A 27,054-nucleotide genomic window follows, 5' to 3' on the forward strand; every position below is an offset into this window, starting at 1 on the left:
AACTGCTAGGTTGGCAGAAGCTGGGACAAGTAATGGGAGCTCATCCCGTTATGCGGCACTATGGATTCAAACCGCTGAACTGCCGACTTTCTGGTCATTAAGCTCAGCGCTTTAGCCACTGGGCCACTGTGTGTGTGTGTGTGTGTGTGTGTGTGTGTGTGTGTACAAAAAGGGGGACTTTTGATTGCATGGTCAACATCTTACCATTTTTACACTCCCTCCCCTCAAAAAAATATAGTCCTGCTTGATTGGCCTGGAGAAATTTCCAAGGACACTTTTCTATAAGAGCTATAGTGGTTTAGTACCCTCTGTAGTAGTATAGTAGTCTCTAGCTTTATTTAAGAGTCCATCGAAATCTTGGAAAAAAGATCTTTTCTTCCCCTTGTCCCCAATATGTCCCTTGCAAGATCCTACCATGGATGCATTTTATCAATTATTGCAAAAGGGGCATACAAATTTAAATTATAATCTTGACTTAGAAGAGGCTTCAAAAATGTGTGTCTTGTCCAGTGCGGGTTCCTAACCAATTTACTACCAGTTCGTGATAGACGAAATACTTGCAAAGTGCTTTCTGTTGAGGCTAAGATAAAGTGTACAGATTTCCTAAAATCAATGTGAAGTTCCAGTCTAAAATTATTTGGAGAAATCTAATCAACAAAGGCCCTTTCCAGCCAATAAATGATTTATCTTCTTTTTGAGCAACGCTGAAAACAGATCTCTTTTTATAGGTACAAAGGGGAAGAATACCACAAAAATGTTCATACATTTCCAATTGTCCATTAAGTTACGCTGGAATCTTTAAATGGGTTTTCAGAGCAGGCAATGAAGAATGGCTCTCTAAAGAGGGATGGCTTATCATCAAGATTTTTGTGAACATCAGTGGTGGCTTCTCAGATTAGACCAGTTCTCAAAAAATACAGCCATCTTCTACCCTGCTATTGGAGAATCCTTTAATGAAAATATTGGGGCTAGAAGATAGAATTGTTACATGATATGCTATGCCCTCAATGTATAGAATCGCCCTAATTTTCTTCTAGCCATGGCAAATCTAAACAGCAGAGACATCATCCTGGCAACAAAAGTGTGTATAGTCAAGGCTATGGTTTTCCCAGTTGCAATGGATGGCTGTGAAAGTTGGACAATAAGAAAGGCCGAGTGCCAAAAAATTGAGGCCTTTGCGCTCTGATGCTAGAGAAGACTCCTGCGAGTCCCTTGGACTGCAAGGTGATCAAACTGGACAGTCCTAGAGGAGATCAACCCTGACTGCTTTTTAGAAGGCCAGATCCTGAAGAGGAAACTCAAATACTTTGGCCATCTAATGAGAAGGAAGGATTCACTGGAGAAGAGCCTAATGCTGGGAAAAATTGAGGGGGAAAGAAGACGGGGACAACAGAGAATGAGGTGGCTGGATGGAATCACCGAAGCAGTAGGTGTGAGCTTAAATTGATTCCAAAGGATAGTAAGAGGACAGGAATGCCTGGAGGAGCATTGTCCGTGAGGTTGCGATGGGTTGGACATGACTTTGCGACTAACAACAACAATCATCTTCAGGAGGGCTTGTCTGGGGCATGAACCTAAGACTTATCCCATTAAAAGCAAGAACAGTCTACTGTTGCTCAGAATGTTTTGAATTGACCCTCTTTCTATGGTCCTTCTGCTTTCTCGGTGGTCCTTTCCCTCAAGCACACACCATATGATACATGGCATAAAAATACTGCAAGGCTCACCCACCACTACATATGGATTACATTTGTTTACTGTGTGACAGAAGGCAACACTGGGGCTTTACAAAGTTAAAAGCAATAAAATAATACAGATAACCTGATAGATAGAAGACCGACAGACAGACAGGCACTATCTTAGAACAGAACAGAATAACAGAGTTGGAAGGGACCTTGTAGCTCATCTAGTCCGACCCCCCTCCCCCAAGTAGGAGACTCTACATCATTTTTGACAAATGGTTGTCCAGTCTGGTTGAAAGCTTCCAGTGATGACGCTCCTACAACTTCTGAAGGCAAGCTGTTTCATTGGTTGATTGCTCTCACTGTCAGAAAAAGTTATGTTTATTTCCAGGTTGAATCTCCCTTTGATCGGTTTCCATCCATTGTTCCTTGTCTGGCCTTCAGGTGCCTTAGAAAATAGCTTGACCCCCTTCCTCTCTGTGGCAGCCCCTCAAATATTGGAACCCTGCTATCATGTCTCCCCTGGTCCTTCTCTTCACTAGACTAGCCGTGCCCAGTTCCTACAACCATTCTTCATATGTTTGAGTCTCCAGTCCCCTAATCATCCTGGTTGCTCTTCTCTGCACTCTTTCTAGAATCTCAACATCTTTTTTATAGTGTGGTGTTCAAAACTGGATGCAGCATTCTAGGTGTGGTCTTACTAAGGCTTTATAGAGTAGTTTTAGTACCTCACTTGATCTTGATTGAATCCCTCTGTTAGTGCAATTTAGGATTGCATTGGCTTTTATGGCTGCCGCCACACACTACTGGCTCATATTTAATTGGTTGTCCACTAAGACTCCAAGATCCCCCTCACAGTCACTGCTATTAAGTCTGGTTTCACCCAGTCTATATGGGTACATTTGGTTTTTCTTGCCTAAGTGTAAGACTTTACTTTTCTCTACACTGAATTTCATTTTGTTAGATAGGGCCCAAGGTTCATTCTATCTGTTGTGCTTGTGATCTTTATTGATTTTATTGTCATTTCTTCACTTCATCGTTGTGAGCCACTCCAGAGCTTTTGGAAGTTAGGCAGCATACAAATTTAACAGATCATCATCATCACGGCAGATTAAAATTTTAAAGTATTTATTACATCACCCCAGCCTAGAGACTCTAGATGTATGAACTTCAATGTCAGGTATAGATCATACTAGCTTGGAAATTTGAGGAAATGAAGTCTACATATTTAGAGTATGACCAAGCTGGAAATGTACTAATCTGAGGAATAGGAAATCACAGGATCTGATTATTTACTCAGTAATGACAGAGACAGAACCAAATATTTACACAGGTAGAACTGATCTCTTTGAGGTGTGGAAAAATCAAAGAGCCCATTGTTAAAATAACCATTGTTAAAATAATTGTTCGTCATCTAATCAATGATATTTCATGAACAAAAGTGCAGAAGACGTCAACAATGATAATTGAATGTCAAACGGAACAGACATTACTGGAAATAGCTGAGCGATGCATTCATTTTTTTAGTTTCTTTAAAAAAACACTATCAGTGATTTTCAAAATTGGTTGAGCCACATTATTTTCCTTGTTTCCATTTAAACAAAAAAAAATGTCCCTCTTTTTCCTGCCATTAATACTGTCTTCTCCTGCTAAGGTGGATGTGATTCCTACAGCTTAGTACTTCACAACATTGTGCAACATTGTCCTTTTTTAAGTTGAAACAGACAAACTAACAAAAAAGAGAAAGAACTTTCATTTTGTCCCATCAAGTACTGTATCGTAATTTTGCACACTGTGATTCTGACGTTTGTCAATATTCGTAGTATTCTCCTACTACTGTGATGGCGAACCTATGGCACGTGTGCCACAGATGGCACGCAGCACCATCTCTGTGGGCATGCGAGCTGTTGCCCCAGTTCACCTCCGCCGCACATGCGCGCACGCCTCCCGCTGGCCAACTGGTTGTTGGGTCTCTGCTGCACATGCGTGGGGGGGGCGTGTGTGGGGGCCCATATGTGGGTGGGGTTGCATGCGTGGGGCGCCTGTGAATGCATGGGGGCATGCATTGCATTTTGGGGGTTCGGGCGCACAAGCTCGCATTTGCACCTGCATGTACTCGGTCTGGACAAGATTAGCCATCACTGTCCTACCAGATACATAGCCACAGACTGCTAATCGTAAATCCATTGTATTAGATCCCCGAGTTCTATGCAGTTCTCTAGTCTTCTACCTTGCTTATCATGTGTGCTAAATCATTACATCATTCACACCGTCGAAACTGGTTTGAAGCTGCAGGGACAGTTAATTTCCCAAATTCCCTTTTTCTGCATCCCCCCCGCCCAACCTCTGATTCTTCATCTCTTCTGTCGCCACAATTCAAACAAGTATATTTCCCTACAAAAATCAGCTCTTGGCTGATTCTTAGTGACAATCTGTGAGCTGCCTATGAAAAGGAGAAGGAATAACACTTAGAGGTAGGGACCAATCCCCGTGTTCAATGTAAGTAGCCCTGTGGGAAAAAATGTGCAGTTTAGAGATGTTAGTGTCTAGTATGGCAATGTTTTGTGCAAACACAATAGCGGGTAGTGTGTTAGCAATGAGACCATGGCTTATCAATGTACATTCTGTGCATTATTGCATTGAAATGTAGTAGCTGATGAACCGCCTTGATGTTTTAAATGTTTAAATTTTTATTCTTTGTACTCTATTAATTTACAATTACTAATTTCAAAGATATGAAAAGTTTTTAGTTTTAAAAAAAACAGCTGCATTGAAGAACTGCATCTAGTCTTCGCTTGCTCAGAAAAGCCTCATCTCAGCATTCTGCAAAGATGCACATTGTTCATTTTTCAATATGGATGTAGCCTTCACTTGCCCTTCCCAGGTGCCAGAACAACCTGAGGACATCAAGGGCAGCAGGAGCTCCCCAGACCAGCAGAGGGCGCGCTAAAACAGCCAGCGACTTGTTAGTCTGTCTATTCTTGTTTATTATGGAGAAGGGAAGTTTCTATCATAGGCAAAATATTTCTCTTGTGCTTACTTTGGATAAAGGATTCAGACTGTCCATGCAAATAAGAGGAAGAAAATTTATGTGGCATCCTTGCAAAAGTTTAGCATATGGATGGATTGAAATGTATATGTCCCCTATCTATAAGATTCTTTTTTTTTTTTTTTTTAACTTTTTTTTTTTTATTTTTCTTTAAAAAAAAACACAAATATGTCATCATTTGTCAATCATTAAAACATTGAAGTACAATTTTTTTTGTGTGTATACCCCTCCCTCCCTCCACCCCCCCACCCCCCCTCCTCCTTCCCCCCCCCCCGACTTCCCAGAACCCGTACACGGTATAGAATTTTAACTAACACAGTCTAAAATCTATTGAGAAAAAAGAAATAAAGAAATTAATAACATTCTAGATTGACCTTAGCTTCTTCTTACTGAACTAACTTTAAACAATTTAAATCATTTCTGATCTTAAGCATAGGCTAACTGGAATTTCTTAGTCCCGTATTTATTTTGTATATAGTCAATCCATTTTTTCCAGTCTCGTTTATATCTCTCATTTGAATGATCTTTGAGATATGCCGATATTTTAGCCATTTCAGCTAAGTTTGTTACTTTCAATGTCCATTCTTGAATTGTAGGCAAGTCTTCCTTCTTCCAATATTGCGCCACCAACAGTCTTGCTGCAGTTATCAGGTGCAGAGTCAAATTGGTCTCTACCACTGTAAAGTCAGTACATATACCTAGTAAAAATAACTGAGGACTAAACTTTATCCTTCTTTTAAAAACATTTTGCATGACCCACCATATTTTTATCCAAAATGCTTTAACCTTTTGGCAGGTCCACCATATATGATAATATGTAGCATCGAGAGAACCACATCTCCAACATTTAGGCTGTACATTCGGATACATAGAAGCCAACTTTTTAGGATCTAAATGCCATCTATAGAACATCTTGTAAAAATTTTCTCTCAGATTTTGAGCTTGTGTAAATTTCACATTTCTTACCCAGATTCTTTCCCATGTATCCAACATTATTGGTTCCTCAATATTTTGAGCCCATTTTATCATACAATCTTTAACTAATTCTGTTTCCGAATCCATCTGTATTAATACATTATATATCCTCTTTATATGCATTAAGCTTTGATCTCTTATTTGTTTAAACAGATTATCCTCAACTTGAATAAAACCAATTTTTTGATCTATTTTCCACCTAGCCTGTAATTGCCCATACTGGAACCATGTTTGAATTACCTTCTCCTCTTTTAATACCTCTAAAGATTTTAATTGTAATACCCCCCTTTCCGAGGTAAGAAGCTGTCTGTAAGTAAATCTGTCCTGTTTTTGTGCTGTATTCATATTTTCAATTGCATGTCTAGGAATTGCCCACATGGGTATCTTGTCATTTAATTTATATTGGTATTTCTTCCAAACCCGCAATAAAGCATTTCTTAAAATATGACTTTTAAAGTTCTTATCCAGTTTTTTGTTGAATAACAGGTAAGCGTGCCAACCAAATACCAGATCGTGTCCCTCAATGTTCAATATTCTATCATTGGTTAAATGAATCCAATCACTAATTACAGATAATACCACTGCATCATAATATAGTTTTAAATTAGGTAGTTTCAGTCCTCCTCTCTCACGTACATCTTGCATTATTTTCATCTTTACCCTCGGCTTCTTTCCTGCCCACACAAATTTGTTGATACCCTTCTGCCATTCTAAAAGGTTCGCATCTTTTTTAAGTATAGGTAACATTTGGAAAAGAAATAAAAATTTTGGTAAAATGTTCATTTTCACTGCCGCTATCCTGCCCAGCAAAGATAAGTGCAATTTCTCCCATTTTTTCATCTCTGTCTGTATGCTATGCCAAAGTGGTTCATAATTATGCTTATATAACTTCCCATTTGAAGTTAAAATGTTAACTCCAAGATATTTGACTTTTTTAACTACCTCACATCCTAGCATCACTCCTAATTCTTCCTTTTGTTTAATATTCATATTTATAGCTAATGTTTTGGTTTTTCCTAAGTTTATTTTAAAGCCAGACACTTGACCATATTGATTAATCGTATTCATTAAAACCATACTGGATTCCTGCGGTTGTTCCAATATTATGACCAAATCATCCGCAAAAGCGCGGACTCTATATTCTTGCTGCCTAATCTTGATCCCTTTTAAACCATCCAAGCCCCGTATTTTATTCAACAATACTTCCAAAGTTATAATAAACAATAATGGGGACAAAGGACAACCCTGTCTTGTACCTTTTCCAATTTGAATAGAGTCTGTTAAACTTCCATTGACTATGATTTGTGCTGTTTGCTGTTGGTATATTGCTTTAATTGACTGTAAAAAATTATCTCCTATCTGCATTTTTTGCAATATCTTCAACAGAAATTGCCAGTTAACTCGATCAAAGGCCTTCTCAGCATCCAAAAATATAAACGCAGCAGGGATCTGGTTGTTCTTTCCCAAATATTCTAATGCATTAATAATTAATCTGACATTACTTTTCATCTGTCTCCCTTGTATAAAACCTGTTTGGTCCGTATGTATCAATTGTTGAATGACCAACATTAACCTATTTGCTAATATTTTAGTAAAAATTTTATAATCTACATTCAGTAATGAAATGGGTCTATAATTTTTGGGTTGAGTAGTATCTTGATCTTCTTTGGGTATCAAAGATATAAACGCTGTCTTCCAAGATGGAGGGACTTTACCTTCCGTTTGAATCATATTAAATAATTCTCTAAGAGGTTCTACCATTTCTAACTGTAAGTTTTTATAGTAAACCGCTGTCAAGCCATCTGTACCTGGTGCTTTCCCTGGCTTTAATTGCTTAATTACCTGCAGGATTTCCCCCGAGGTTATTGGTTGATTCAATTTTTGCCTGTGTTCTTCTCTAACTGAAGGTATTTTCTCCTTGTCTAAATATTTGTCTATGTCTAAACCATTAATTTTATCCCCTTTATACAGTTCTGTAAAAAATTCCCAGAAAGCCTTTTGAATCTCTTCCTGTTGGAACACCTCCTTCCCTCTGTAAATCATTTTAGATATATTTCGAGTTTTCCTTTTTTTCCTAATCTGATAAGCTAACCATCTGCCAGGTTTGTTTGCATTACAAAAAGTATTGTGTTTTGCATATAATAAATTAGTAGCTACCTGGTCAGAGATCAACATGTCAAATTGAGATTTTAATATGTTAATAGTTTCCTTAACCTTTGTATCGTCTGGTTTCCTTGTTAACTCCAGCTCTTTTCTCTTAATTTCCTCTTCCAGTTCTGTTCGTTTTAACCCTTGCTTATTTCTATGTGTTTTATTTATATTCATCAAAACTCCTCTCATATACGCTTTGCTTGCATCCCATACAAATTCCATAGATGTACCCTTATTCATATTCAAAACAAAATATTCAGATAGTAATTTTTTACAATCATTAATATAGTTTTCATATCTAAATAAATTTTCATTCAGTCTCCAAAACCTTCTTGCCTGCACTACCCTTCCCAACTCCATCCAAACTGGGTTATGGTCCGAAAGGACTCTAGCTGCAATCTTTGTTTTCTTGACCCTAGAAAGCAAATCATTAGTAGTTAGAATAAAATCAATCCTTGAAAGGGATTGATGCCTGTCCGAGAAGAAAGTGAAGTCATATTCCTCTGCATTTCTTTCTCGCCAGATATCTCTCAATTCAAAATCATCCATAATGTCAAAGAAGGATTTGGGTAACTTTGCTCGCATCTTGGTATTTAGGCGGGAAATCTTCTTATCTCTCTTAGTGTCTATCACTCCATTCCAGTCACCCAATAGTATACAGGAACTATAGTCCCACTGTACTAATTTAGCATGAAGATTTCTATAGAATCTATCTTGCTGTTGATTGGGAGCATAAATTCCCAAAAGTAATGTCTTTTTCCCTTCTAAGATTAAGTCTAAAGCAATATATCTTCCGAAGGGATCTGCTTCTATTAATTCAGCTTTCATGTCTTTTCTTAAGTATACAACTATACCATTCTTCTTTTCCATAGCAGAAGCTACAAAATGTTGACCAAGTTTTGAGTTAATCAAATATTTTTGATCAGTTGACTTGATATGAGTTTCTTGCAAACAAATTACATCGTTCTTAAACTGTTTGAGATAATGAAATATTTTCTTCCTCTTCTGTGGAGAGTTCAGTCCGTTGACATTCCATGTTAAAATCTTAGTTGTCATCTTTGGTTGATTGAAGCATTTTTAGAGCTTCCTGCACGGCCTGTTTAACCTTAGGTTTAGCTCCTCCCACTGCTTCCAGATTTGTTGTTGTAGTTCCTTGATCGATGGCCGATAATTGTTGATACTGTTGCTTCTTAGCTTGTTTCTCCATACGTCTAGTAGTCATGCGGCTAGGTCTTGGTTCCATAGCACCTTGCACTTCTAGAGAAGAGAGATGCTCCATCTTGTCTGGTGGTTGTGTAGTTTGCTGTCTATCCTGTCCTTCTTGTGGTCTTTCTCTAGGTCCAGATGGTGCAGGGTGTCCAGCCTTCAATATATTATAATAAAAATCTCGGGCTTTCCATACAGAGTTGAGGCGGTACCTTTGCTTATCAAATGTAAATATGATGCCGAATGGTGCATCCCATCTATACTGTATCTGACGGTTTCTGAGTTCTTCGACCAAAAAAGCGTAGTCTCTTCTGGCTCTTAACATTTGAGGTGGTATCTCTTTCAAAACAGCCAGGTCTTGACCGCCAATTTGAAGCTTAGTGTTATAAGACGCTTGCAGTACCATATTTCTGAACTCTCTTGTAGTAAAATATATAACGATGTCTCGAGGAAGCTGCTTCTGCTTTGCCAGCCAGGAGTTAACGCGGTAAGCTTTGTCAATTTGCCAGCCTTGGTTGGTCCCTGGTCTTCCCATCAGGCGGTCAAAAGCTTCCGATAGGATCTGTTTCAGGTTCTCCTGTTTCTCCTCACGCAGCCCCCTTACTCTTAATGCAAGCTCCATTTGTCGGTACTGTATCATAATAATTTCTTTTTCAGCATTTTCCACTTTTTGTTCCACCACCTCTGTTTTCAATGTCAAGTTAGCATTGGCATCATTAAGAACCTCTAGAGTATCTTCCACTCCAGAAATATGTTCTGTTAATACAGTTACAAGACTCAGCATGTCGTCTCTAATTTTATCAACCTTAGCCTCAAATTTCTCATACAACTCCTGTTTAAGTCCTTTTATTTCACTTTTAATTTCACTTTTAATTTCTTCTTTCATTTCTTTTATTTCCTCTTTTCTCTCCTCTCTATTATCTCTAAATTTATCTTCCATTTTAATTGTCTGTGCATTAAGAGCCTCGCTTAGATTACTCAGAAAAAATTCTTTCGTTAATACATCCCCAGCAGGGGGCGTAGGAAGCGGAGGCTGCAGCTTTGTGCCAGGCACTGAGGGTGTACCCCTGGAAGTAGAGGGTGAAGACTTCAAGTTAATATTTGGTTTTGAGGCCATTTCAAAATTTGTCTGCCTGCAGTTAATAAAACTCTATCGCCTAAATATGCAGCTTTAAGTAAAGAGGCTTTTATTTTGAAGTTTAAGGCTTGGCAAAACTTTCAGTGAGTAAACATTGTAACAAGACCGTTCAACAGATTCATCACCATTTAACTTCCAAATAACAAAGTTAATGAAGGAGTAAAATTCTTCTATTGTGAAACCAAAACATTTGATAAGCTATCTCTTTTGTTTTGAATTCTTTTGAAGTCTTGTGAGGATTAGCAAAAAGTGTTCGTTATTACCGGAGAAACCAGCCTGCTCGGCGCCATTTTAAAAGCCTCTGAGTAAATAATTTTTCGGAGGAGAAAAAGAGAAGAAACTAAAATGTTGATAAGCAATTATTGTCCTCGCAGTAAACGGATTCAGCTCGTGATAAGATTAAATCAAACAAAACTTAGAGCAGAGTGGGAGAGACCTACTTTGTCCTGCACAAGGCAGTTTGAAGTTCCCAGCACGGACAGCCGTTCTGCCTTGGGCTCGCCCCCCTTTCCTTGCAAGCACAAAAGCTGCAAAAATCGAAGAGCATTTGCCAGCAAAACAGTTTCTTCTTTCCCTCTTGCCTGAAGGATAAGAAAACCTGATAAGACGTCAGATGGAAGATCCTCTAAACAGGTACGTAGCCAGGAATTCGGAGGCAGCTGATTTTTTGCTGCCTTCACCAGTAGGCTCCTCCCAGGAAGTCCCCCCTATCTATAAGATTCTGTGCCACAGATTTTATTTTATTTTCCCCTCTGTAAGTGGGCAGTTTGTTTTTCAAATTGGAGTAATACAAAGAAGGCAACATTCTGGCAGCTGAGTGGGATCAGCAGAGCACCGAGAAGCAAAGAAAGTGGGCTAAGCAGTGACTCACATCATAAATAAAATTGCTGTATTTAAAAATGTAAATAAACCACAAATGCTCTTAACAATGGGAATTGCTCTCATTCTAGACAACAATGAATCTGCACACAGACGGGAGGTGGAATGACTAGCCTTGTGGTGCAACCAGAACAATCTTGAACTAAATACACTCAAAAACAGAGAAATGGTGGTAGACTTTAGGAGAAACCTTCCCATACTACCACTTCTTATAATACTAGACAAGACAGTATCAACAGTAGAGACCAGTGGTGGGTTGCAGACGGTACGCCCCAGTACAGGCATACCGGAGCCTGCCCGGAGCACTGGATACCGTTCTGGTATGGTGCTCCGGAGGGCTCACCCCCATGCTCGAGCTCCTTACCAGTCTTTTAAGTCTTCGGCGCTTCCACGTATTTGAGGCTTGTGGAGGTGCTAAGACGCATGTGTGTGCTGCATGCGTCCAGGTGGACCCCATCGGATCCGTTCCAACTGTAGGTTAGGTTAGGTTTAGGTTTATTGGTTTTGTATGCCGCCTACTCCCGAAGGATGCCGGGCGGCTCACAATAAACAGGGGAGGGAATAAATAAGACAATACAAACAATTTTAAAATCCACAACAGTCACAATTAAGATGGGGCTGGGTGCTTTAACAGCCCCCAGCCTGCTGGAACAGCCAGGACTTAGTAGCTTTACTGAAGGCCGGGAGGGTAGTAAGGGTCCGGATCTCCACGGGGAGCTCGTTCCAGAGGGCTGGAGGAGCAACAGAGAAGGCTCTCTCCCGGGGGGTTGCCAGCTGGCATTGGCTGGCAGATGGAACCCGGAGAAGGCCAAGCCTGTGCAATCGAATTGGTCTCTGGGAGGTAATTGGCAGGAGGCGGTCTCTCAGGTACCCAGGTCCGATGCCATGTAGGGCTTTATAAGTCTTGAGGTCATGAGGGCGTGAGTGACTATCTGAAATGCCTCCCGGTCCAGGTAGGGTTGCAATTGGTGCACCAGGCAAACCTGGGCAAAGACCCCCCTGGTCACAGCCGATAACTGGTGATCTAAAGTCAGCTGTGGATCCAGGAGGACTCCCAAATTGCGAACCCTCTCTGAGGGGCGTATAATTTACTGGTTAGAATGGGATCCGGAACCCACCACTGGTAAAGTCCTTCAAGTTTCTAGGTTCTATCATATCTCAAGACTTAAAATGGACACCTAACATCAAAAACGTCATCAAAAAAGCACAACAAAGAATGTTCTTTCTGCGCCAACTGACAAAGCTCAAACTGCCCAAAGAGCTGCTGATTTTGTTCTACAGAGGAATTGTTGAGTCTGTCATCTGCGCCTCTATGACTGTCTGGTTTGGCTCTGTATACTGCATGAGTCAAAAAGAGGGCTGTGAAAATATCTACAGATCCCTCTCATCCGGACATAAATTGTTTCAACTCCTACCCTCAAAACGACGCTATAGAGCACTGCACACGAGAACAACTAGACACAAGGACAGTTTTTCCCGAATGCCATCACTCTGCTAAACAATTAATTCCCACAACACTGTCAAATTATCTACTAAGACTGTACTATTCTTCTTCTAATCTTTCCTAGTACTTATCTTTTTCCACTTATGACTACAACCATGTTGCTTGTATCTTTAAAATTTATATTGTTTTATTTCTTTCCTAGTATAATTTGATTGCTTATTCGTAACTGATGACTATCACTGTGTTGTATCTTGCGATTCTTGATGAATGTATTTTATTCTCCTTATGAATACTGAGAGCATATGCACCAAAGACAAATTCTTGACCAATCACACTTGGCCAAAAAAGAATTCTATTCTATTCTATTCTATTCTATTCTATTCTATTCTATTCTATTCTACTCTACTCTACTCTACTCTACTCTACTCTACTCTACTCTACTCTACTCTACTCTACTCTCTACCAACAGAAGTCTGTGGAGATTCTCAATCATCCAGGTCATGTTGTCCCAAAGTTTCTACAAGGCAGCTAGAAACTAACTTTCTTAGGGTTTTTTTTTCCTCTTTGAAAAAGTTTCACTTCTCATCCAAGAAGTGAACTGAAGAAGCTTCCTGGATGAGAAGTGAAACATTTTCAAAGAAAAGGGGAAAAAAAGTCCAGTTGCCTTTTGGAACAAGTATGTTTGGGCTTATCAACGGATGTAAAATGATCAAGTGTGCCTTTAAAAGTTTGCTAGGTTTGAGTGATGTTGACAGTTTTGAAGGGGAAAAAAATCTCAACTCCTGTTTGGATTTAAATAGGCGGGGACTTCATGACACATCTCAACCTTCTTCTGCTCCAGCAGCTATTCAGGTCAATCATGAATTTTTGTGGTTATTTTGATTTCAGCATAATAAAAGGGGTTTGTATCTGTTTGTCTGTTTGGAACCTTGAAATGTGGCTTCAAAATAGCAATGTGCTAGTAACAGGGTGCTGGAGAAGACTCCTGTGAGTCCCTTGGATTGCAAGGTGATCAAACCGGTCAGTCCTAGAGGAGACCAACCCTGACTGCTCTTTAGAAGGCCAGATCCTGAAGATGAACCTCAAAGAACCTAATGCTGAGAACGATTGAGGGCAAAAGAAGAAGGGGACGACAGAGAATGAGGTGGCTGGATGGAGTCAATGAAGCAGTGACGTGAACTTAAATAGACTCCAGAGGATGGTAGAGGACAGGAAGGTCTGGAGGAACTTTGTCCAGGGGGTCGCAATGGGTCAGACACAACTTTGCAACTAACAACAACAACAAGGTTTGAGTGATGTTGACAGTTCTGAAGTGAAAAATCTCAACTTCTGTTTGGATTTAATAGGCTGGGACTTCATGACTTTGCAGCTCAACCTCCCTCTGCTCCAGCAGGTATATGAAGTCAATCATGAATTTTGCTAATTATTTGTAGTTATTTTGGTTCCAGCATTATAAAAGGGGTTTGTATCTGTTTGTCTGTTTGGAAGAGCCTTAAAAGGTGGCTTCCAAATAGCAATGTGCTAGTAACAGGGTGCTGGAGAAGACTCCTGAAAGTCCCATGGATTGCAAGGTGATCAAACTGGTCAGTCCTAGAGGAGATCAACCCTGACTAAGGAGAAGGAAGGACTTACTGGAGCCTAATGCTGTGAACGATTGAGGGCAAAAGAAGAACGGGATGACAGAGAATGAGGTGGCTGGATGGAGTCTCCGAAGCAGCAGGCGTGAGCTTGAATGGACTCCAGAGGATGGTAGAGGACAAGAAGGCCTGGAGGAACGCTGGCCATGGGGTCGCGATGGGTCCAACTAACAACACAAAGTAACAGGGTGTCTATTTTTTATTTTGTTTTCTTTCTCACACCCAACCTGGTTTAAAAGAGATGTTGCTGCTTCAGGAAGGAATTTGTTGCATCACAAACCATTTTGTATAATTGCTACTAACAGTAGGCTCCCAAGTGGAAATTTTGGGGATGTACTGCCAAAGCAGTTGTACGAAATTTCGCCAGACTTGTAAAGATGGGTGTTGATTTATTTACTCAAGACAGGAAAGATGAGGTCACTAACTTTCCATAACAAGTTGGCAGGAGATGGGGCATTTAATCTCCCCATCCCAATTTTCATAATTAAGAGGAACAACAACAAGAGGAAAAATGGGGAAAGTGGAACCGTTCCTTAATTTCCATACTTCAAAGGCAAACATTCCCTAGAATCTAGAGCAAAACACTTAAGGAGGCAAATCTGCATTTATGGGCAACAAATAGTATTTTTTTTAAAAACCAGAACAGAACAACAGAGGTGGGAGGGACCTTAAAGATCTTCTAGTAGTCCAACCCCTGCTCAAGCAGGAGACACAGTGTTGTGGCCCGCGGAGCTGGCAGCAGATTCAGACAGTGAGGAGGTTGGGGAGGAACATGGGCTAGTCTGGGGAAGCCTCTGATGAGGGCTCTTTGTCGGAGGCAGAGAGGGGGCTAAGGCCATCGGAGAGTTACCAGCCGCCTTCAGAGTCAGATATCAGTGAGGCAGATGAACAGCTGGAGCCTGTTCCCAGTGTGCGCATGCACAGAGTTGCCAGATGAAGGGAATAGCTAAAGAACAGAGGTCGACTTGGGAGTAAGGCCACAGGTGGACGATGAATGGCCCCTTCCAGAGGAAATAAAAGAGTGAAAGGGGAGTGGAGTTTGCATGAGACAATTGGTTCGTGACTCTCCGAGACTCCTTGACAAGTTCTGTAGAGATCGGCCTGGCAGCTCTCCAAGCCAGATAAGGTCTGTGACTGTAAATCTTCCCTTGAAAGACTTTGCTGGATGTGAATGAGCAGAATTCATGGTAAATTAATAAAAGGGTTTTTTGTCGGGACAAGGAGTTTATTTCATGCTCTTGGGAAGCCTCTGTCAGAACACCCTAGACCAGCGATCTGCAAACTGCAGCTCTGGAGCCGCATGTGGCTCTTTTCTCCCTCTGCTGTGGCTCCATCACCAGTCGGCGCCACAATTTTGAGAGGAGCTTCCAGTGGGAGACCGGGGTGGGGGGGAAGAGAAGCACAGTGTGCCAAGAGAAGAGTCTATAGCAAGGGGAGGGTTTTCCAGTTCTCTCGACAATTGATAGGGCTTTCGGTTATGTCAGGTAGAGGAAAAAGTACGCTGCGCTAGGAGAAGACTCTTTGATGGGGGAACTGAACTTCCGGTCAGCTCCAGAATTGAACAGGGGGCTTCCGGTTAGGACCTTTGTGGCTCCCGGTGTTTTCTTTTCTGTGGGAAACAGGTCCAAATGGCTCTTTGAGTGTTTAAGTTTGCCAACCCCTGCCCTTCCAGACAAGTTGATTGAGTCTATTGATCAGATCTATTCTTAATTATGAGTAGTCCTCAACTTACAACCACAATTTAGCCCAACATTTCCATTGCTAAGTGAGACATTTGTTAAGTGAGCTTTGCCCCATCTTAGCACCTTTCTTGCCACAGTTGTTAAGTGAATCACTGCAGTTATTAAGTTGGACACACGGTTGTTAAAGTGAATCTGGCTTCCCCGTTGATTTCACTTGTCAGAAGGTCTCCAAAGGTTGCAAGACACTGTGGCCATCATGAGTCATTTGCCAGGTGTCTGAATTTTCATCCCATGGCCATGGGGATGCAGCAATGGTCGTAAGTGTGAAAAACAGCCATAAGTCCCCTTTTTCAGTGCCCTTGAAACTCTGACGGTTCACCAAATGAACTGTTGTCAGTCTAGGACTACCTTTAACGTAGAATAAATGTGATATTTTATGAAAGCTGGAAAAGTCCCAGGAAATTCCTTCCTCCTTCGACGTATCTAGAAATAATCAGGTAGATTGCTAAATACCCAGTGCTCTGGCATAGACAGAGACACCCAGCCAAACCCTGAACAAGAGCTTGTTAACACATGTTGGATCTTGGCATCCCTGGGAACAGGCCATGTTCAGAAGAGAAGAGGCTCTTTTGAGACCTTCCCAAATGTTGTCCCAAATACCTCTAAGGGAGATTTCTCTAGACGTATTGTTTTGAGTAGGGCTGCCAGTTTGCAACCTAGAAACTTTCTCAGGCTCGAAGCAATCTCTTCTCTCTTGCGTTACTTTTATATGTGCTGTCTCTCTCTCTCTGCCTCTCTCTCTGTCTTTCTCTGTCTCTGTCTCTCCCTCCCTCCCTTCCTCTCTCTCTCACACACACACTGTGGTTTTATCTGGAACAACTCATCACTACAGGGAAAGGAATATTGAGTGGGAGGAGGTTGGGCAGAGGGAGGATGAAAGGGAGAGGGGGAAAGCAGATAATGCAAATAAGCAGGAGCTCCGGAACCGACCTCTCTAAGGGTTTTCAAAAGGTGTAACTCTTAAGTTCCAGGATGGTATTCCTTGCCAATTATGGAGTTTCTCCATCATAGGGTACTGCACACCAAGACAACTAGACACAAGGACAGTTTTTCCCTGAAGACTGTACTACTAAGACTGTATTGCTATTATTCTTCTCATCCTTCTCATCCTTCCTAATACCTATCTCTTCCCACTTATGACTATAACTATGGTGCTTGTATCTTTACAATTTTTATTTTTTTATTTGTTTCTTAGTAGAATTTGATTGCTTATTAGTAACCTATGACTAAGTGTTGTATCTTATGATTCTTGATGAATGCATTTTATTCTCCTTATGTACGCTGAGAGCATATGCACCAGAGACAAATTCCTTGTGTGTTCAATCACATTTGGCCAATAAAGAATTCTATTCTATTCTATTCTATTCTATTCTATTCTATTCTATTCTATTCTATTCTATTCTATGCCTTTCTATGCCTTTCTATGCCTTTCTATTTCTATTCCTTAGTCTATGCTATTCTGTTCCTAATTCTATTCTATTCCTACCCTATTCCTATTTCTTATTCCATTCCATCCCATCCCATCCCATCCCTTCCCTTCCATTCCATTCCATTCCATTCCATTCCCTTCCATTCCATTCCTATTCTATTCTATTCTATTCTATTCTATTATATGCCTTTCTATGCCTATTCCTTAGTCTATGCTATTCTATTCCTAATTCTATTCTATTCCTACCCTATTCCTATTTCTTATTCCATTCCATCCCATCCATTCCATTCCATTCCTATTCTATTCTATTCTATTCTATTCTATTCTATTCTACTCTATTCTATTCTATTCTGGATTCTATTTTATTCTATCATCCAGGCCACAGGTTGTCACAAAGGTGCTTTTCAAAAGGCAACTGGACTTTCTTGGGGTTTTTCCCCCTTTGAAAACTACTCACCCATGCTACTCATCCAAGAAGCTTCCTTAGCTTTGACTTCAGAATGGAAGAAACTTCTTGGGTGAGAAGCAAAATGTTTTCGAAGGGGAAAAAAACCCCAAGGAAGTCCAGTTGCCTTTTGAAAAGCACCTTTGGGATATTCCACCAATCCCCCTTTACAACATCTGATTATTTCCCTCCCCAGAATTAGAATCATAGAATAGTAGGACAGGAAGGACCTTGGAGGTCTTCTTGTCGAACCCTCTGCCAAGGCAGAAGTCCTCATTCCATCCTGGAAAAATGGCTATCCAAATTTTTCTTGAAAACGTCCAGTGATGGAGCACCCATATATCTAGAAGACAGTCTGTTCCATTGGTTAATTGTTCTGACTTTCAGGAAATCCCTCCTTATTTCCAGGTTGGATGGCCCTCTGAAGACCTTCCCGCCTTGCTTCTTGTCCTGACCTCAGAGGCTTTGGAGAATAAATTAATCCTCTCTTCCTTGTGACAGCTCTTCCAGTGTTGGAAGATACTTGAGGGGCTATCACTGAATTGATCCAAGTGAAATTATGAAAGAAACCATGTTAGGGGAGTACCATAAAGCAAAGAATTAAATGTGGCCTTCAGATTTAAAAACAGGTAAGGGATGGGTGCAGTGGTGGGATTCAATTTTTTTACTACCGGTTCTATGGGCGTGGCTTGGTGAGCATGGCAGGGGAAGGATACTGTAAAATCTCCATTCCCTCCCCACTCCAGGGGAAGGATACTGTAAAATCTCCATTCCCTCCCCACTCCAGGGGAAGGATACTGTAAAATCTCCATTCCCTCCCCACTCCAGGGGAAGGATACTGCAAAATCTCCATTCCCTCCCCATTCCAGGGGAAGGATACTGTAAAATCTCCATTCCCTTCCCACTCCAGGGGAAGGATACTGCAAAATCTCCATTCCCTCTCCACTCCAGGGGAAGATTACTGAAAAATTCCTATTTTCTCCCAATCAGCTGGGACTTGGGAGGCAGAGAATAGATGCGGGTGGGGCCAGCCAGAGGTGGTATTTGCCGGTTCTCCAAACTACTCAAAATTTCCCCTACCGGTTCTCCACAACTGGTCAGAACCTGCTGAATACCACCTCTGGATGGGTGGGCTGACCACCTAGCCAAACACTGCACATGGTGATATTGACAACGTTTTAAAGAATTCTGGAGTTTGCAAGGAGCCCCAGGAAACATTGTGGAATATCAGTTGAATCTTGCATGCTACACTTTGGGATAGGAGAACATGGTGTTGAATGCTGAAATGAAAAACATCTTTGCCCTGTCCATTAACCAATTCCCTTTTCATTTTATCTCATGGTAATTTTGCCATTTCTGGTTAACAATTTCAACAACAACAATAACAACAGCACAAACAACAACTAGTTCCTTTCGGGATAAATTAAGAGACATATAGACATGTAGGTGTCTCCAGCCTCCCCCCGCCCATCTTTGTCAATGGGCCATTAAGGCCTGAGCCAGTCTATTCTACATAACAAAGATCTACCTCCTTCAGGCAGAGCTATAATAGGAATCCCCTTCATTACATCATCACCCAGCAAGAGTCAACCAAGCTTGGGACTCAGGACAGCCTACAGAGTTGCCCCTCCATGTCCCCATGGGAGTCTGTCAGCTAATCAGAATACAAGCTCAATTTCAAAAGCCCAGAGAGGGCATAAAACCCAGGGACTCTCAGCATCCCTTTCCTTCTTTTCCTTAGCCCAAGATCTTCAAGGCATGTGATCCTGTTCATCAATAAACCTTTTTTCCAAGCAACTTCCATGAATCCAGTGTCTTATTCCCAACTTGGAACTGGACCCAGAAGGACATTTCTTCCAACAGGGGAAAAAGGGACATAATTTTCACCCAAGATGCACAAAGATAGGCATGTCCATCTCTTTATGTACATCATATTTGATATTACACTATATTACTTTTTACCGCAATATACAATATGCTTTGTGAATTTTTAAAGGTAAAGTTAAGACCTACTTTCTGAAGTAAACTAAACTAAGTTATTTTACAGAAGTAACTGTATTTTTCTACCCCCACTACAGAAAATGGTTGCACCCCAAATTTGGAAAAAGTAAAAGCTGAAACCAGCCTTTTGCTTAAAAACAAGTTTTCCATTCCTGTCCAATAGACAGAGACGTACATTCGAATCTGTTGCTGTTTTCAATTTAAACTGTTTAGAAACTAGTTTCAAAATATTTTTAAGACCATGAATCTAAGCCACGTGCAAATGACACGTTTTTCAAAGATACCACAGCCATTGTTATATAAAACAAATCGCTTCTCAACTGACTAAATGAGAGATGTTTAATTTTTCTTTATAGCCTTCTGGCTTGCGTTAAAAAATGTATCTGCCTCTTTGGCAGCTGTGGGGGGAAAAAAACCCACACAATTGTTTTCCAAGTCTGATTTCCACAGAATTCTCTTTAGCATTATTTATTGAGATGAATAGGATAAGGTTAAAATTGTTCCAGCAACTGGATGATTTCCCATTCAAAGGCATTTTTTCCCCCTCTGTGCACATTAAGGAAGGATTCTTCTGCTTTTCTTGTTTAAAGGAAGCTTTCTATGATTCAGGAGAAATCAAAACTCTTTCATGTCTTGCTACTGGTTACTTACAAAATAGTCGCCTGAACCCATCACAGATTGGGAATCAAAACTTTATAGGAAGTGATTGTTAATCAAGGCAGACAATAGGGTCTCCTGCTTGGCCAGGTAAGATTCTACAGGGCGGGGCATAACCTTTTCCTAGGGGGTCACAGCAAGATCGACAGCAGTTTACAACTTCCGTGACACCTCATTTTAAAGCCCATAAAAAACTGAATTGAATGAGCTATTAAATGTTAAATTTGCTTTAAGAATGGCTGGAAAATTCGATTCGGAAGAACAAAGGATCATTGACAGAATAAAATGCATTGCCTTTCGAGAGGCTCGCGATGCTGGAGCGACGTTTATCAATCGAAAATGGATTGCAAACAAATTGAAACGTCATCCGGATTGGGTTACTGATAATTGGAACAAAACAGCCCAAGAATGTTTCACAAAATTTGGAGAAGGGCGTCCTCTGCAACTGTCCCAAGAAAGCAAAGCCATCATTGCAACTGGCAGTCGCAAACAACGAAAAGGAAACCGAAAAGTGGCCCAAGAAATCCTTCAAATTCGTGGAAAACGAGTTGATCAAAGGACAATCGGCCGATATCGAGAACGAGAAGGTTTGAAGCCATTCCACGTCATTTGCAAACCATTGAAAACTCAAACACACGTTCAAGATCGGCTTTGGTTGTGCGATTGGTTGTCTGAATGGACCGAGGAAGATTTTCTTCATTTGGCGCCATCTGACGAATTCTTCGTTTATGCCATTCGAAAACTGAATTTCCAGAACGATCGAATTTGGGCTAAAGACGTCGACGACATCGCCAAACATGAACGATATCGACAAATCGTTCGCAATCCGACTTGCATCGGGATTTTCGTCATTTTCACAGCCAAGAAACTGCATTGGGTTTTGAAGGATAAAGGGGAATCCTGGGATGGCAGTTATTTCCGTGAGAAAATTTTATTGGAGAATGTCATTCCATTTCTCAGTGATCCAGACAATGTCTTGGTGGTTGGTGAGGCTGTCTTTCTTCATGACAAAGCTCCTTGCATGCGTGCAAATGCGACTCAGCAATTGTTAAAGGAAAACAATGTCGAATTTTGGGGCAATGACGTCTGGCCGGGAAATTCGCCAGATCTCAATCCGGCAGAGAACATTGGGGCCATAATTAAGGATGAAGTGGAAGCTCTGATGATTCAGGAGCAAGGTCAAAATCGATATTCGGTTGAAACTTTGAGAATGAATTTGGAAACTGTGTTGAAAAATCTGGAAAATCGAACGGAACTGTTTGAAGATTTGTTGTGTTCTTATCCACCTCGTTTGAATGCTGTTCGAAGGGCTAATGGTGGTCATACTGACTATTAAATTGTGTCAATAAACTCAGTTTTTGATGGGCTTTCGAATGGTGTATGAATTATTTGTGTTGTTATTACAAGTGTTGCTGTGACCCCCTAGGAAAAGGTTATGCCCCGCCCTGTACTTGAAGACTTCTAATGTCTCTTCCATCTCTGATGACATTCCATGTTTTAGGTGTTTCTCTGCTGTCAGGTCTTTTTTTTTAAAGAATAGAACAGAATAGAATTCTTTATTGGCCAAGTGTGATTGGACACACAAGGAATTTGTTTTTGATGCCTATGCTCTCAGTCTACAAAAAAGACAAGATACATTCGTCAAGAATCGTAAGGTACAACACGTAATGATAGTCATAGGGTACAAATAAACAATCAGGAAACAATTGATATCAATATAAATCGTAAGGATACAAGCAACAAAGTTTACAGTCCTGCAGTCATGTGGGAGGAGATGGGTGATAGGAACGATGAGAATACTAATAGTAATAGTTAGAGCCGAGGTGGCGCAGTGGTGACCCGGTCATATGACCACCAAGCCACACCCACCTTGTCACATGACCATCAAGCCATGCCCACAGACCCAGTAGGGAAAATTTTTGAATTTCACCACTGCCCAGTTTGCTGCTAGCCCATCCAGACATTGCCAAGTCCACTGGCCAAAATGATTCTGTTGCATTTCTTTGTTCCATGGCCCTAGGAGAGACGAGCTGCTATGTTCAGTTCGAAAAAGGCATGGGAAAAGAGCCGAGGTGGCGCAGTGGTTAAATGCAGCACTGCAGGCTACTTCAGCTGACTGCAGTTCTGCAGTTCGGCTGTTCAAATCTCACCGGCTCAGGGTTGACTCAGCCTTCCATCCTTCCAAGATGGGTAAAATGAGGACCCGGATTGTTGTTGGGGGCAATATGCTGACTCTGTAAACTGCTTAGAGAGGGCTGAAAGCCCTATGAAGCGGTATATAAGTTTAACTGCTATTGCTATTGCTAGTTTTCTGTGTTTCTATGTAATCAGAATAGTTGGTGTACTCTTACTCAGGAATATCACTCACTCGAGTAACAAATTACCTGCTCATAAATCAAACTGTTTACTGAATTAGATTTTAAGTATTTAACTCGTTTTGCTTTCATGCATTCCTTCACAAATGAGAAAATTGAGTTCTCAACACTCTCTGAACTGTTTGTTTGCAAACATTTGGTTACCTTACTAGATAATTGAATCACACTGATGATGTAAGATAGTCAGGTAATGAAACATCTACAAACCAACAAGAAGGCCCAGAGAGCACCAAGAACCTCTATCACTGGAGGTTTTCAAGAAGAGATTGTCTGAAATGGTATAGGGTCTCCCGCTTGAGTAGGGGGATGGACTAGATGACCTCCAAGGTTATTCAGTTAAAAAAAGGGACGGGTGATATTCTATGTTCAACTCGGGCATATCAGTAAAAATTGTCAAGAGTTTGTTGCAGAAAAATAAAATCCAGAAAGCACACAGAGATAACTGATTCAGCTGGACTCATTAACTTCTTTATATACATAGTAACAAATGAGTAAATTTACAATACCAATAGTAGATTCTTTCAATGTAGTATTTACAAGCAAGCACAAGCAGGAGAGAACAGTCACCTTCATTTCAGAGTTCAGAGCAAACAGAGTAGTTTCAGTTTCGATTCTCAGCACAGACTCAGATCTGTCCAAGCTCCCATTGGCTGACTTAGTTGCTATGCCTACTCATTGGCTCATCTTGTTACCATGTCTCTCCCAGTCATGAATATTCTAACAAAAATAAAATGAGAGACACTGTCCTAGGAACATTTTTGCTCATACTTATGAAGCAAATTTTCTATCAGCTGAACTTCAGGTTTTAGAGAACGATTATAGCATCATACAAGTGCAAAATTCCAGCTCCTTCTTGCACCATTCTTAACTAAAATACCTTCAGAAACATCTCTGATTCGCCAGAAGGCAACTGTTACTGCTGAGCGACAATTCAGCGTCATTCTCGCAATAGTTGCTGCGCATAAATTACCTGAATCTTCCACATCAGGCTTCTGCGAAGGCAAACCCAGAGGCTTGCTGGGCATTGAAATTACCATTTCTGCATTTGTTATACTTTTGTTTGAAAGAGACTAGAGGCAGGAGAAACACTTCCAGACAACACCCCAGAAGACAAGTGTAGACGCCAAAAAAATCCTTGACAGACTTGAGCAATGGGCCCTATCCAACAACATGAAATTTAATGTGGAGAAAAGCTGGATTTTACGCCTCGGCAAAGAAAACCCAAATTGCAAGTACAGATAAGGTGAAACCTGGCTCAAGAACAGTAACTGCGAGAGGGGCATTGGAGTCCTAGTGGACGATCACTTAAACATGAGCCAACGATATGCGGCAAACAGCCAAAAAAGCCAATACAATCCTTGGTTGTATAAACAGAGGCACAGAACCAAAATCACCAGAAGTATTAGTACCTCTTTATAAAACCTCAGTAAAATCACATCTGGAATTCTTGAATACATCCAGTTTTGGACATTACATTACATAAAAAGATGCTGAGACTTTGGAAAAAGTGGAGAGAAGAGCAACTAAGATGATCAAAAGCCTGGAGACTAAAATGTACAAAGAACAGTTGCAGGATTTGGGTCTGGCTAGTCAAGACAAAAGAAGGACTAGGGCAGATAAAATAGCAGTCTTATCATATTTGAGGGGCTGCCACAAAGAAGAGGGTGTCAACTTATTTTCCAAACCACCAGAGAAGGCAAGACAAGGAACAATGGAGGGAAACTAATCAAGGAGAGAAGGAACCTTGAACTAAGGAGACACTTGCTGATAATTAACCAGTGGAACAGCTTGCCTTCAGAAGTTGTGGATGCTCCATCACTGGAGGCTTTTAAAAAGAGACTGGAGAGCCACTTGTCTGAAATGGTATAGGGAAGTGATGGCGAACATTTTCGGCACCGAGTGCCCAAACCGGAATGTGCATGCCAGCTGCTTGGTCTTCCGGTTTCCGGCACACCAACTGGTCTTCACCCATGCCGGAGCACCGGAAATCCGAAGGCCAGCTTGTCTTCAGGTTCTGGCATGCACGAAGATCAGTTGGCTGGTGCACTGGAAATAAGAAGAGCAGCAGGTGACGGAGTGCGTGCCCACAGAGGGTGGTGGTGTTTCTGTGTGCCACCTGTGGCATGCGTACCATAGGATTGCCATTACGGGTATAGGGTTTGCTGCTTTAGCAGCAGGTTGGACTAGAAGACCTCCAAGGTTCCTTCCAGCTCTACTCATTGTTTTTGAAAAGGTTTTTTTCGTTCTCTATATACAATTATAGATATACAGTCACATGGTTATTATTCTTTTTTACATTCGTTGTTCTTATACATTTGTCATTCCATTCACAGGGTTATAACATACAGTTTGGGTGGCTTTGTTTACCATCCCTTACCTGTTTTGACACCACCTTCTTTTCCCTTTCTTTTCCCCTCCCTCCCCTCTCTACTTTCTTCCTTCCCCTCTCCTTTCCCTTCCTTCTTCCCTTACCTCTCCCCTACTCTTCCTCTTCCCCTTCCTACCCTCTCTCCTTCTCCCTTCCATCTTCGTCTCCTCACCTCTATCTTCCTTCCCTCTTCTCTCCTCCTCTCTTCCTTTCTTTTTCTATTGTTGTAAGTGTCTCTTCCAGCTCTTACTTTTTATTTTCCTGGGGTGGTATTTCCGCAGACCCCGAAATGGTTGAATATCATTTCTTGTTCCCTTTCCTTCTCAAATCTATCCTGATTATGTTTTTTTCCCCCTCTTCCAGCTCTTAATTTTATTTTCTTGGGGGTGGTATTTCCACAGACCCAAAAATAGTTGAATATCATTTCTTGTTGCCTTTCCTTCTCAAATCTGTCCTGATTATGTTTTTCTCTCTCTTCCAGTTCTATTCTGATTGATTGATTGAAATCCTCAAAAAAAACAGAAGTGGTTGGTTCAGAGGATCCATCAGCCAGTTTAGCAACTTTTCCTCTTTTGAGAATCAGCCATGGCTAGAAAGCCCAGCTCCGCACGAACAAGAGAGAGGAGTTGGAAAATATTTCTGTATCTCTGTCAGTCGACTCTTGTTACACAACAGCGGTTAATCCACCCAGCTAGGTACGAGCTTCTTAATTTTCAAATGAAAGTATCAGTCATAGCTGCATAAATGCTGAGACAAGCTGGGACATGCTTGTTTTTAACTGTTCAGACACTCCGCTTCTCTCTGGTGCAATGCAATAAGTGTAATTTTGACACCCAAATTATTACCCTTCAAAGCACTTGAGAGTGCTTTTAACTTTGCACACAGCAATTACTGGGCAATTGTTATTGTAAAGTGTGAAGGAGGGCAAAAATATCCAGTTGACAAACTTCTCTGATGGAAGGATTGCACTCTAGGAGGGAGAGGTTTACCTATGGACAAGTCAGTCATTCGGGGATCTAACTAGAAAACCTCAGCTATTCATTCTAAACAAATCGGGGGGGGGAAAGGTTAAAGTTTGGCTTTTTATATCCCTGGAAGGAAAGAGATGAGAAACGTGAAACTTTGTGCGTAATAACTTAGCAACTCCAGATAATATTTCGCAGAAAGCCAAACTTTAACCTTTTTTCGAGCCGCAATATTTTCGGCCAACTTTGCTCCAACTTATCTAGATGGAGATCGCTCGTGAGAATGTTTTTATTATTTTGTTTAATAGAGCACAAAAAGTTGGGTAAGGTGGCCAACTTTTGTTTCTCTCGACAAAATATTGCCGGAGATCTTATGTCTCAAAGTTGCTGGAACATCATAGGCAAAGTTTGGAACAGGGGTGGGATGCTACCGGTTCGTACCGGTTTGGGGGAACCGGTAGTGGAAAGTTGGCCTGAGTCACAGAACCGGCAGCAACCTAGGCTGGCAACGTATCCAAACCAGTTCCCCAGTCGCCGCTGCAGTTGCTGGCATGGTTTTTTTTTGTCCTTTTTTATTTACAGGCAACTGCACATGCGCACGCAACGAACCAGCAGTAACGTTTTATAGCTTTATATCTCCTGCTGCCTTAAGAAAGTTTAAAACATTCTCAAAGATCGATCTCATCTTGGGCACTTTTTTTTTTGAACTATTACCATCTGGCAGACGGTACAGGATAATAAAAACAGCTTCCATCCCAGAGCAGTAACTATATTGAATTCTATGGTATAGTGCAATATCGGGTTTTCAATTTCAATTATATAGAATCTAAAGGATGTATGTGTTTTTATTTTTATAATTGTAATGTACACTGGAGGCGGCATTTAATTTCGTTGTACCATGTGCAATGACA

The 27,054-nt window shown here is 41.0% G+C and overlaps 1 protein-coding gene across 7 annotated transcripts in view; it reads right to left on the minus strand.

The window, feature by feature from the left end:
• Window positions 1-27,054, minus strand: part of ZMIZ1 (zinc finger MIZ-type containing 1) — a 466,283-nt gene that overhangs the window by 251,300 nt on the left and 187,929 nt on the right. The gene's annotated exons all lie outside the window — the stretch shown is intronic.

Source organism: Thamnophis sirtalis, unplaced genomic scaffold, assembly GCF_051295495.1.
Source record: "Thamnophis sirtalis isolate CommonGarterSnake01/CBP01778 unplaced genomic scaffold, rThaSir2_p1.2 scaffold_15, whole genome shotgun sequence".
Lineage (NCBI taxonomy): Eukaryota > Metazoa > Chordata > Lepidosauria > Squamata > Natricidae > Thamnophis > Thamnophis sirtalis.